Raw genomic sequence first — 12,903 nt, 5'->3', positions numbered from 1 at the left:
AGAAAATCTAAACGTCACGTTTCTTATAAATCAACTCAACAGCAGAAATCATTACCACACTCTAAAAAAAAATGCCTTGGCTCAACAAAGAAAATCAACGCAACAGTTTGCATCGATGTTTATTGAGTTAAGACAACTTCTAATGAAATTGTCTTAAAGCAACAAAGTTATTTGAGTTAGGGGAGAAGGCTTTTCCTCTACAATCAGAGGTGTTTTTAATTACCACTTACAATTGGTAGCATAAACACAAGTTTTGAAGTTGATTACTCCAAAAATGAAGTTGTTCCAACTAGTTTTACCGCATGACTTAAAAGGAATTTTAAGTTGTATGTACTTAATTACCATCATTGTGAACACACTTTATTAAGTTGACAACCATTTATAAATTAAGTTGCTCCAAATATTTTGTATTCAATAGTTTTTTTTCTTAGCTTTTTCATGTTTTTGCCTTTAAAGAAAGAAATTAATTGATTCCACAACAACAATATCAGGCAATTCACTTTTTATTTTGAGCTGCAGTTGTTTATTTCAACACATGATGTTTCAATCAGGAGAGAATTCATTTAGTTTGAACATTTATTGACACATGCCATATGATAAGGTGCATGAACACCTGAAATCACAGCTGACTGCAGGAGAGAGGAGAACCATTGTATAGTTTGGCTGCAGCAAGTTGATTGGCTGCTGGAAAATGAGGTGAAATGTAATAGGTTAAAGAGAACGTCTGTGATGAGCTGGTTATATGCAGCTGCGGAGTGAATGTATGCACACTCATACTGAAAGAACTTGCGCTGAGCTTCATTTAAATCTTGAAAAAAAAGATAAATAACACAAATTGAAATTGCCCCACAAATAATAAATAAACGCATTAGCCATATTACCATCGGACATGGGGACACAGCTAATACATGCTGCCATCACAACGAAGTTATAGGCCTTTGCATATTTAAAACCAGTGCCAAATATGTCAAATCTGTAAAGTTTTTGTAAAGCTACAGAAACAAACTCTCAATGGCCACCAACCTGCAGATCATACACATCCATTTTACAAAAGATGTAACGAAGATGTTTGCACTGCCGACAGTCGTTATTTCAAACAGTATGAACACATTTAACGCAGAATGCTTGCTCATTCATTTGTTTCCCTCGACCACGATGGTTGCCATCGTATAATCAGATCCTGGGTGGACCGGTCACTGATGAAGGCGATATTCATGTCCTTTTGAAGCACATTAAATAATAGGTTAGCGCATCAGAGATAATGAATTAGGTAACTGCATACTGTTTAAACTGTCACTCTTAGCTAATTCAGAGCCATTATTACCAGCTGCTAAAGGCAGTGCCTTACGCTGGTATTGTTTTCACCTATTGAGTCTGCATGTGTGTGTCGTAGGGGTGTAACGGTTCACAGAAGTCACGGTTTGGTTCTTACCTCGGTTTGGGGGTCACGGTTCGGTACGGTTCGGTACAACAAGAAAAAGCAAAAAAAAGTCCCAAATGCATAATTCCAGGTTTGTTGTTATTTATTTTTGAACAGTAGTGCAAGTTTCAGTTTAAAAATAAGGAACTCTGACATTTTGAATAATTAACTGTATTAAACAGTTAAAAACAAACCACAAACAGTACCACACACACTCAGATGGCCATAGTATCTATAATGGCTGATGTCAAACAAAAAGGTTTCATCAAGCTGTAAAACTAAAAAGAATGTCTTACATCATAAATAATAAGAATAATAAGTGTTTCCAGAGCGCAAAGTCATTGAAAAACATATGCCAAAAGCTTCCGTTATTTATTTTGGTTTCACGGCTCTCATGTCTCTTGGCTTCTTAAAAACAGCGGGGATCAGCTGTTGAACTGCTGTTGTCTTTTGCCGGGCTCCGGTGATTGGCAAATCTGGGTGATGCTGATTCTGATATGATTTAGCATGTTTTGGCGTGTGTTCCCATTAGCATACCGCACCGCTATCGAACAACGCCGACACACCGTCCTCGTCGGATCCACCACTCGCACACTTCATCGTTATTGTAGTCCACAGGGAACCCGAAATGTTCCCACACAGCTGATTTAAAAGAAGCAGGTGGGTTCTAGCTCCTGTGTGTTATCTGAAATCGCCATACTAACTTTTCTTCTTCTTGTATTTAGTTCGTTTTGTTGTTGTGTTTCTTCTTGTTCTTCATTTGTTGTTTAAGGGCGGCTGGCAAACAGCTTTTAGGCGCAATACCGCCCCTGTATTATAAATAGTGTAGTGGATACTGCCCTGAAGGACAGACATTTTTCCCACTCGTAAAAAAAAGGCGTATTCGTCGTGTGACTGCATGTGCCGAACCGTGACGTCCGAACCGTAACGGTACGGGACGAATACGGATACCGTTACACCCCTGTCGTCATGGCAATGTGGTCCTGAAGACACACAGAGGTGGTTTTGAGTACTTTGCCTAGTGTTTAAATGCATGTGGACAGATTTTGTCAATCACAACCGTGCAAGTTTTAGTGTATCTTCTTATCTTTTTAGCAGGTTCCATACAATATGTGAACTGGAGCAGAAGAGCAGAAGCCACTTTTCAAATGTTACACAATCCTTTTCCCATGCCATTGCTGTCAACACCTATCCATGCTGAACGTTGCTAAGATATTATTGATTGGGGTGTGGCCAAAAGTGCAATATTCTTCAAAATGTAACTGACAGAGAGCAGTGCTTTTGTCCTGTGCCCGTGGATTTTATTTTATTTCAAGATTTTTAATTACATCCCTAAACTACTTGAAAAGGTCCTCTTCCTTTTCTCCAAGGTACACGACAAGGCAGCGGATGGCTATGGTTCTCTGCGTACTTCAATTGCATTGTGCTATTTTTGAAAAAGGAAAAAAAGAGAAATGACCTAAATGAATATATTCTGAATGGGTGACTGCCAACAACTTGCATTTCAATGACAACTCTAAATAACGATCCTACATCAAGAAGCATCCTTGATCTGCTTCACGAGATTCATTTTGAATAAAAAGCCATATCACAATAGTAACCAAAGTGTTTGTACTCTCACAGTAGCCTCTACTACTTTGTATCCTCTCACAGAACTATTCACAGTTCAAAGGCTGCTAATTTTGGTCAAACAGCAATTTGCCTATACAGTGCAACTACAAGGCTATCTACTGTATTTGAATGACAAAAGATGCCACTCACCTTAAAATGTCCTTTGTATATTTATATTTGTCTTAACTGTGGGAACTTGTCCAGGCATGTTAAGTGGGAGTGGACTTGAAATCCTTAACTCAAGGTGTAGAACAATTAAGTTATCAAGCCAATTGCATTACTTACTACAACTTGAATTTAGTTTTAAGTCAATTAACGCAGAAATCAGAGTTCAAATTACACACAATATTAAGTTTTTTTTTTTTTTAGTTTAGTTTAATTCAATGTATTGAACATGTCAGAAACAAAAAAATATAACAATAATATATATATATATATATTCTCTTTTTTTCACTCAGATTAATAATTATAACAAAGTACCAAACAAAAAAATAATAACAAACCAAAAAAAAAAAAAAAAAAAATGTTCAGATAGTCTCTGTTTATGTTCAACAGGGGCAAGAAGAAGCTTAAAAAAACTTTTCTGGTCCTACCCCCTCTAACATATATTTTTCTTATAAAACATTAGGTCATCGTCATCAGCGACATGTTTGTCATGTTAATCTTTTTTTTTTTTACAAAACAATCAGAAAGAAATTAAGTTGATGTAATTACCAACATTATTACGTCAACACAACTTATAAACTAATGTTTGCAACTTCAAATGTTTATCTAAATCAATGAACTCACATTTTTATCTTGTAACCATGCATTTAATTAAGTGGAGGTGAAAGGTCGCCTGAATTCGTTTTTAGAGTGCAGTTGCTCAAAATAATCCACTGACATTGTGAGAAGTTTCATTTAGTATGTATTTTATTTCAACTGAAGTACATTTGGGTGAGAAAGTGAGAAAAAATGTACTAAGCTAATTTGTTATAATATTTTGTATTGTTGTAAAAGACCCACGTTTTCGACCAACATCAGCACATTCCATCACGGCTTCTGCTGTCCAGTAACTTATTGTAACTAACTGACCACTGCTTTTATATAAAGTGTGGCTGTGCAGCAACACTTCTTTAATCTTTAAAGGAGCCCTATTATGCTTTTTGAGGGTTTCCCTTTCCTTTAATGTGTTATCTAGTTTTGGTGCATGTAAATGGTCTGCAAAGGCTAAATCCTAATGTTATCTTCAGTTCTCTCCAATATACTCCAAGTATATTCTACTCAAATAAAAGTATAAGTACAAAGTAGCATCAAATGTAAAGAATAGTATCTCAAAATGGTAATTAAGTACAGTAATTCGTACTTGAGTATGTACTTAGTAACTTTACACCACTGCATATCAGCTGTAACTGTTTAAAAGTAATACGCCTCCCCTCTAGTATATCATACATTTCAGGATTCACATAAATATCAATACTTTTTCAACAAAGATGGACAAACTTGTCAAAACTGTGGTGGCTCAGATTAAGTAGACTAAAGATTCAAAGATTCAAAGGCTTTATTGTTATGTGCAAAGTAGCTACAGTGTAGTTTTGGCAATGAACATCTTAAGTGCCAGGCTACTCCAACTATGCATAATAAATATATAAAATACAAAAATCGATAAAATATTTTTAAAACTATATTTTTGTTATTACAATGTTTCAAAACAAACAACATTAAAGTTAATATAGGATAGGTCTCCAAATGGTAGTACCCTGTTTCAAAGCACACGGCCATCCCTCACATAATCACATTCTTTTAGCCTCTTCTGTACTTTTGTGGCTTAAAATGTGCAGCTGTTGCCAGAAAAGAAACATCTCTGTATTTGTCATGGTTTACAATCTCTCATTATATAAATGTATGTGTTTTTAATATTTCCTTTAGGAGTTGCAGGTGGACGATGTCCCAGATTTTGTGAGGAATCTGAGTAAAGAGGTCAAAGAGATAAAGAACAATGTAACAAAGTCACCTAATACCATATCAACTATCGTGGAAATCCTGGGCAACATTGCAGATGTTACTCTGGAAGTCAATCAACGTGTCATAGAGGTAGGTTAAACCGTCGCATCAGCATTATCTTAGTTTAGATATGTCTTTTGTTCCAGAATATCAATCTTTTATAACACATGTATACAATAAATACATTTATTTATACATTTATACAGAAAACACAAACACACCAACTTTCGTTCGCACTTTTGTCCTGAACTTGAGCCCCCTCTTTTAAATAGCTATAGCTAAAATATTGTCAGCAAACTTTGAAGGCCTTTTAAAAAATCTTGATATTTCGTTGAATATTTGCAAAACTAAAACAATAAGTATATATTCGGAAAGCTAAGAATCTCCTCTTTCCAGTTATGTACATAACTCAAAATGTGTATCGGAGTCGATGTGACTGATTTTTATAGAGCAGTTCACGTATATTTTTTTGATGCGGATGTAACCTCACAATGAAATCTGTCTTCATCTGCAGGATGTCCTTCAAACAGTTGATGTCATTATTGGTGAGGATTCAAGAGAGTCCTGGACAGCTCTGAATGCAAACGAAAGCAACAACGCAAGCTCTGATTTACTGGGTTCGATGGAACTCCTCTCTGATAAAATAGTTGGGACATTTACCTTTGAGACTGATGCAATCCTCTTCGACAGAAGCACTTTTGACAACTCGTTCTATGCAAATCTGAACAACAGCGTTGTCCTGGACATTCCTAACACCGGCTTTCGCAACGTCTCTATCACCACTATTACTTTCTTCACCCTAAATATTGTTATGCCAGTACGGAGCTCCAGCTTTAACACCAGCCTCTTCAACACCAATAACACTGACCCCGTTAATGCCATCAACGCAGCTGTGGTGCTGATAAAAGTAAATGAAACGATTCGGAACGTTACTTTAAGCTACACCAAGTTAAACACGACTCCGACGCAAGATCCTCAGTGTGTCTTCTGGAACTTTAAACTGTTTGACTACAGGGGTGGTTGGGATAGTGAGGGGTGTCAGTTTATTTCCGATATAGATGACACAGTAACCTGCAGATGCGACCATCTCACCTCATTTTCAATTCTGATGTCAACTGGTATTCCTAAAGAATTCGCAGAACTCTTGGATATAATCACCTACGTTGGAGTTGGGATCTCTTTGGCAAGTTTAGTTATATGTTTAATTATTGAAGGATACGTTTGGAAAGCAATAACTAAAAACAGCACTGCCTTCATGCGTCATGTTTCCCTCATTAACACTGCCCTCTCTCTGTTGATCGCTGACATCTGTTTTATCATTGGTGCCTCCATTGCCGACAACCCAGCTGAAAACCCGGAGAAGAATAACTATAATGTTCCAGTTGAGTCTTGCAGCACAGCAACATTTTTTATGCACTTGTTTTACCTTGCGGTGTTCTTTTGGATGCTAGTTTCAGGCCTTCTGCTATTTTACCGGACAGTCATGGTCTTCTCCCACATGTCCAAGGCAGTCATGCTGGCTATTGGCTTCTTATTAGGCTACGGCTGCCCTCTGATCATAGCTGTTGTTACTGTTGCCGCCACAGCACCAGGAGAAGGATACATCATGAGCAAAGAGGCTTGTTGGCTTAACTGGGAGCAAACAAGGGCCCTGTTGGCGTTTGTGATACCTGCCTTAACGATAGTTTGTATCAACATCATTATCGTAATCGTGGTCTTGTTCAAAATGCTAAGAAGAGGCGTGGGAGACACCACCCAAAGAGAGGAAAGGCACACGCTGGTGGTCATTCTAAGGTGTGTGGCCATTTTAACTCCTTTATTTGGACTGACCTGGTCTTTAGGAGTGGGGACCATGCTAGATTCGACAAATAGAGGACTCCACATTGTCTTTGCACTCTTCAATTCACTACAGGTATTTGCAACCATTAAAAATAACAACATAACAACTTGTTCTTACATAGCAGTATTTTTATGTAATACCTACTTTTGTCAATTTATTTGATGTTAAAGAAAAATGTGTGTTATTTCATTTTCCTCAGGGTTTCTTCCTTTTAGTGTTTGGGACACTATTCGATTCAAAGGTATGTTGTCTTTAAACTAATAATTGTGGATAGATGATTGATACCTCTTTTTATAGTAGTAGTAGAAGTATTCAAATCCTTTAACCTGCCAGAAGGTTCAAATACCAGATTATAACTTAATATCATCCAATGAAAAAGGATTAGTCATATCAGTTTTAGCATTATTGTTATCATATTTTATATTCCATAATGAGGTTATCATGAAGCATTGAAACAAAATGATAGAGATTTCTGTACCTTTTGTGATTTAGTGCCCCAAGTTAAAGATTGTAATTGACATTTACACCATAACGTTGAGTGTGCATTTGTTATGTTAGCAAGATAAAACTAGCAGGTTGACAACTTTGTTAACAAAAAAGTGTACAGGTAATGCCGTCTCAAGGGCTATGAACGAAGGATGGCACAGGTTTAGCATGCATCAGCTTCACTGGAGCACAAACGCCATTTTAGAATCACTAAAACTATCTTCATGTCACTTAAGAGCTAGAATTCAAAGCTTAAAAACACACCAAATGGTTCCTTGACAATGATGACATGCTGTATTCCAGCCAATCGTGACTTGCAAAAAGTATTCTGATGAGGTGACGCCGTAGATGTTGCCAAATTGAAACATCCATTCATGCTACTCAGAGAACCTCAGAGAACTCAATATTATTACAGTTGTTGTTCGGCATAGGTGGAGTTTGTTTTTACTGCTTCAAGCTTTGTTTTGCAATCCATTGTTTTTAAGGTAAACTGGTAATTGTTACATGTGTATAGAGGATTTAAGGGCATATTTGTTGAATACTTATATCTGTAATGGATTGGTTGGAAAGAGTTCAGATAACAAAGTGTAACCAAGGGCAGTGCTGGAGACAATGTAGCCTGCTGTGCGAATATGCTCTAAAGCTCACTAGAGTGTTATTGCTAATTATAAAGCAAGTAAGCTTATTTTCTCTAAAATGTTGTTTAAAAATGTTAATCTTCCTGAATGTTTTCTAAATCGCACATAAGTTGATGGAGATTAATTTGATTTTCCTGTAGATCCGTTCTATCCTCGCAAGAAAATCACCTACAACAAGCACAGGCTCCAATACAACCAGAGTAAGTCATTTTAAAGTGTATGCAGTTTTTCTTGTTCATAATGTTTCTACCCATTACATAACAAAGACATCCTGCAATCACCTATTTATACCATATAACATTTGTTTTCTACTTTAGAGTACAAGTGGTGGCATTTCATCCACTGGACTGAACTGGTTCCATCGACTGCGTGGAAGAAGAAGCAAGTTTTAATTTTAAATTGAGCAGTTATTTTCATTTACTGAGATATATTTTCCCGACTAACAATTTGTTATTTGTCTTTCAGACGTCTACCATACGTCAGAAGCTGCAAACTCGGGCAGTGCTGGTGCGCCAGAGTGATTCTCCAATATCTAAATCAATGCATGGAACCGTACACTTTATTTCTTTAGGGCTATTTATTCAAAATATCTGACAGTTATTATAGGATTTTCAGCACATAATCAGAAACGATGCAGTTTACTGGGATGATATTGTAAGAGATGGTGCAACAGACATGGTTAGTTTTGAATTCAGAATAGTTTAGGTCCTACAGGCAGCATTAAAAGACGTTTGCATTGTAAAGGTACTGTTCCGTTATTCAAAGCCCTAGGAAAGCAAGAGTGACACAACATTGTGAATGAAACTTTGAAGTTACATTTTATTTTGAAGTGTGAAATGTAGTGGTGCTCTGAATCAATGGCGTGCAATGATCAATTATTATCTTAATGTACAGTCGTAGTGAATCATATCCTACTAGCTTCTAGGTGTTTCATGATAACATTGATAATACCATGACTATGTTCCTGAGAAATAGAGCATAATACTTACTTCATTAAAAGCAAAACCTACAACCTAAAAAATGTGTAAAGAGATAAATAGATGTTTAGTAACAGTGTAGCTCAATAATGCATGTTAGCTAAACTGCAGCAGTTGTAAGAACAGCAATGAAATGAAACTAATGTAATGATCATTGGCCTGCCCAAAGAAAATGCTCGCCATTAAGAACTTTGCTTTTAAAATATGTGTACAGTTCATAGATGTGTATATACAGTTGTTTTAGTTTTTCATAAATGTTTTTTTTATTATAAATGAAATGCTTTACACGATTAAAGTGTTTTCTCTTAATATTACACAAAGTATTGCCTTTCAACCATGTTCTTTTTCTGTAAATTATCAATCTTTCCCAATAAACAGACACTTTAGAGCACTACACATAACACGTTTTGAAGATAGATTGGTTCTTTGACAGTCAATATTGTATTATAATGTTTAAGGTGACCTATTATGCAAAATGCACTTTTTGATGTATTTTCTAAATAAATATTTGTCCCCGGTGTGTAAGGAGACTTACGTGTCAGAAAATAAAACCCTCTCTCTTTTCCTCAGTACCCACATCTCTAAATACGGGTGCACCATGGAGCTGATCCAGATTTGCTGGCTTTACATTGAAGTCCTGGCAACGTTCCCTATCAGAAACGTCTCTGTATCAGAAACAATGTGCGACGTGTTTTGGAAGTAATATGGTCTGTGTTTACATTAGCAAGGTTTATACTTGAAGCTACAGACCCAGAATCAGCACTTTAGTAACAGGACTGACATAGAGGTGTATGAGGCATGGCTACAATGGGTGATCTGTTTGGTATTTTGAGCAAAACACTTCATAGACATGTTTTGTATCGATATGGCCCAATAATATATTGTTCAAATATAGCCTAATAGGTGAGCTTAAAGTTGTTTCCCCAGTCTTTTAGCTTTTAGTGTCTTTAAATTAGGGTATTGGGTAATGTTTTCAGTGTAGGTACAAACTGAGTACAAACTGGGGACAAACACTGCCGTTGTGCTGCTTCTTTAATGTGAAAAAAGGAACCCACCTTGTGAAAAACTCGCAAGAGAAAAAGCATTTAAGCTCTATACTATTTCAGAAATAATCCTTGATGTGGTTTGGAACATGATGGCTTTAATCACAGCAGAATGTAACCCGTGTGGTGTTCATATTTTTGTTACTCAGCCAGTGTTCTTGGTTCTGGTGGACCCACTGCCTTTTTGGGCTTCAATTCAACACAATCAAACTATGTTATGTTAAAATACTCAACAGATGTTTACTTCATCTCAATTACAAGCAATATAAACAGCATATATGGTTAATATTTGCACGTTTACATTTGTTAGATCACATTAATGAATTAGTGCTACCTGTTGTTTTGCCCGCTGACCGGCTGGTCCTGTGGCTCACTTTTCTTTGTAACTAGCTGATGCTCAATCTCATCCTCTTCTTCAAAGAATTCTCAGAAATGTTATCCTCACATTCTGAAACCTCTTTCTCTTCCTGTCTACATCATCATCAAATGGTTCTCTCTCTTCCAAAATAATTTGCAAGGCCCTCTCAGCAGAGAATCATTTGGCCATCTTGATTAGTTGTGATAAGGACCCAAACTGGCGAAGGTTTTTTTTATTGTCTTGCCCCAAATTTGCAGCTGGGATAGAGTGTAAATAAAGATTGGTTCCCGCAAAACATAATGTGGGAATGTGAGAGCAGACAGGTGTCGGTGCTTGAATTGATCAACAATGTCGCAACCTTGTGCGGGAATGGCAGGGGCAGGAACACAAAAGTCTCACACATACATACACACACACACACACACACACACACACACACACACACACACACACACACACACACACACACACACACACACACACACACACACACACACACACACACACACACACACACACACACACACACACACACACACACACACACACACACACACACACACACACACACACACACACACACACACACACACACACACACACACACACACACACACACACACACACACACACACACACACACACACACACACACACACACACACACACACACACACACACACACACACACAAAAGGCTCAGACAGGTGCACAGGAACTACAACTTCCTCACTTTTGTTAGCCCCGGGTCCAGTGAACCCGAACATCCTGTATGTAATGTAAATGTGTAGGGGGGGGGTGTACAGTGGGTGGTCATTGAAAATGTGTTCTGATATGTGTTTTTTGAGCAGTCGGAAATTGTTTTTCAAACCTGTAGTTCAATTTCATGACACATGTCAAAAGGTGTATTTTATGTGTTAGAAATCATTAGAGATGTGTGTTGAAAATAAAATAGTCTTAAAGGGACAGTGCACCTAAAAACAAATAAACATATTTTTCCTTTTACATTTTTCCTTTCTACTATTTTTCACAGAATTTCAACTTTTTCAAGGGAAATTGAATTTCTTCAGAATATTCTCAGGACTTGGAGAAGGTCTCTACTCAGGGCCATCCAATCTCTGTACTCCCAAAGCGAGAGCTGTGTCCGGGTCCTCGGCAGTAAGTCGAACCCATTTCCGGTGAGGGTTGGCCTCCGCCAGGGTTGCGCTTTGTCACCAATCCTGTTCATATTATACATGGATCGGATTTCGAGGCGTAGTCGTGGGGGAGGGGGTCTGCAGTTCGGTGGACTAAGGATTGCACCACTGCTTTTTGCAGATGATGTGGTTCTAATGGCTTAATCGGTCCGCGACCTTCAGCACTCACTGGATCGGTTCGCAACCGAGTGTGAAGCGGCTGGGATGAGGATCAGCACCTCCAAATCTGAGGCCATGGTTCTCAGCAGGAAACCGATGGACTGTCCACTCCAAGTTGGGAATGAGTCCTTAAAATTGAAATTGAATTTCTTCAAAATGTTTACTTTTCTCAGAATTTTGAATTACTTCAGAATGTTGGCTTGTTCAAGCAAAGTTGAATTTCTTCAGAAATGTTGACTTTTTTCAGAATGTAATTGATTTTCTTCAGATTATTTTTTTTTTTTTACTTTTATCTCAGAATGTTAAACTTCTTCAGAATCTTGACTTTTTTTCAGAAATCTTGACTTTAAGGGACAGTGCACCCAAAAACAAATAAACATATTTTTTCTTTTACATTTCTCCTTTTAACTGTTGTGCTATTCTTTCTGTTTTGCTTCTAAAATTTGAGATTTGTTCTATATAGGTTTCCAGCTTTCTTCCAATATTTTCACTTTTCTTTTTAGAATTGTGACTTTTCTCAGAATTTTGACTTTTTCAAGGAAATTTAATCACTTCTAGAGCAAAGTAAAGGATCTGAATACCTTTGTATATCACCACTCAAATATAATTCCCTCTCGTCACCTCTCGTCATGCTGCGATTCTGCCAGCAGGTGGCGTCCTGCAGAGCATCAACCTGTGTTATAGTGAAGGAGCTTCATTTATCCAGCGTATGGGAAGGAGTGTGTGAGCATATGTTTGCAGCTCCTCCCGTTATATTCCCTCAAACAGAGCACTTGGTCAGTATATTGCACATATTTTTCAGACTGCAGATCTTTGTGTCGCAGAGTCCTGAAAAAGCAGCATTTTTTTTTTACAATATGGAAAAGGAGAGAAGATCCTGAAAGCAGTACGGCTCTTTGGAGAATACACAGGTGGAGGGAGCGATGCAGACACACACACATACCATGTATACATCACTTCAGGGGACATTACATTGACTTACATGCATTTCATGGAGACTTATCCTAACCTTAACCATAACCAACACATGCCTAACCCTTACCCAATATAGAGGCAATGGACGTCCACTCTCGGGAGACGTCCGACAGTGGTGTGGTTACCCAAAGTGACAGACCTAATTTTACCCCTATATAGAAGCAATGGACGTCCACTCTCGGGAGACGTCCGACAGTGGTGCGGTTACCCAAAGTGAC

At 37.6% G+C, this 12,903-nt stretch overlaps 1 pseudogene; it reads left to right on the top strand.

Annotated features, from left to right (window-relative positions):
• Positions 1-9,124, top strand: part of LOC117451753 (adhesion G protein-coupled receptor F5-like) — a 31,231-nt pseudogene extending 22,107 nt beyond the window's left edge.
• Positions 9,125-12,903: the final 3,779 nt, after the last annotated feature.

Source organism: Pseudochaenichthys georgianus, chromosome 8 (genome assembly GCF_902827115.2).
Source record: "Pseudochaenichthys georgianus chromosome 8, fPseGeo1.2, whole genome shotgun sequence".
Taxonomy (NCBI): domain Eukaryota; kingdom Metazoa; phylum Chordata; class Actinopteri; order Perciformes; family Channichthyidae; genus Pseudochaenichthys; species Pseudochaenichthys georgianus.
This window is presented reverse-complemented; position numbering and strand designations above follow the sequence as displayed.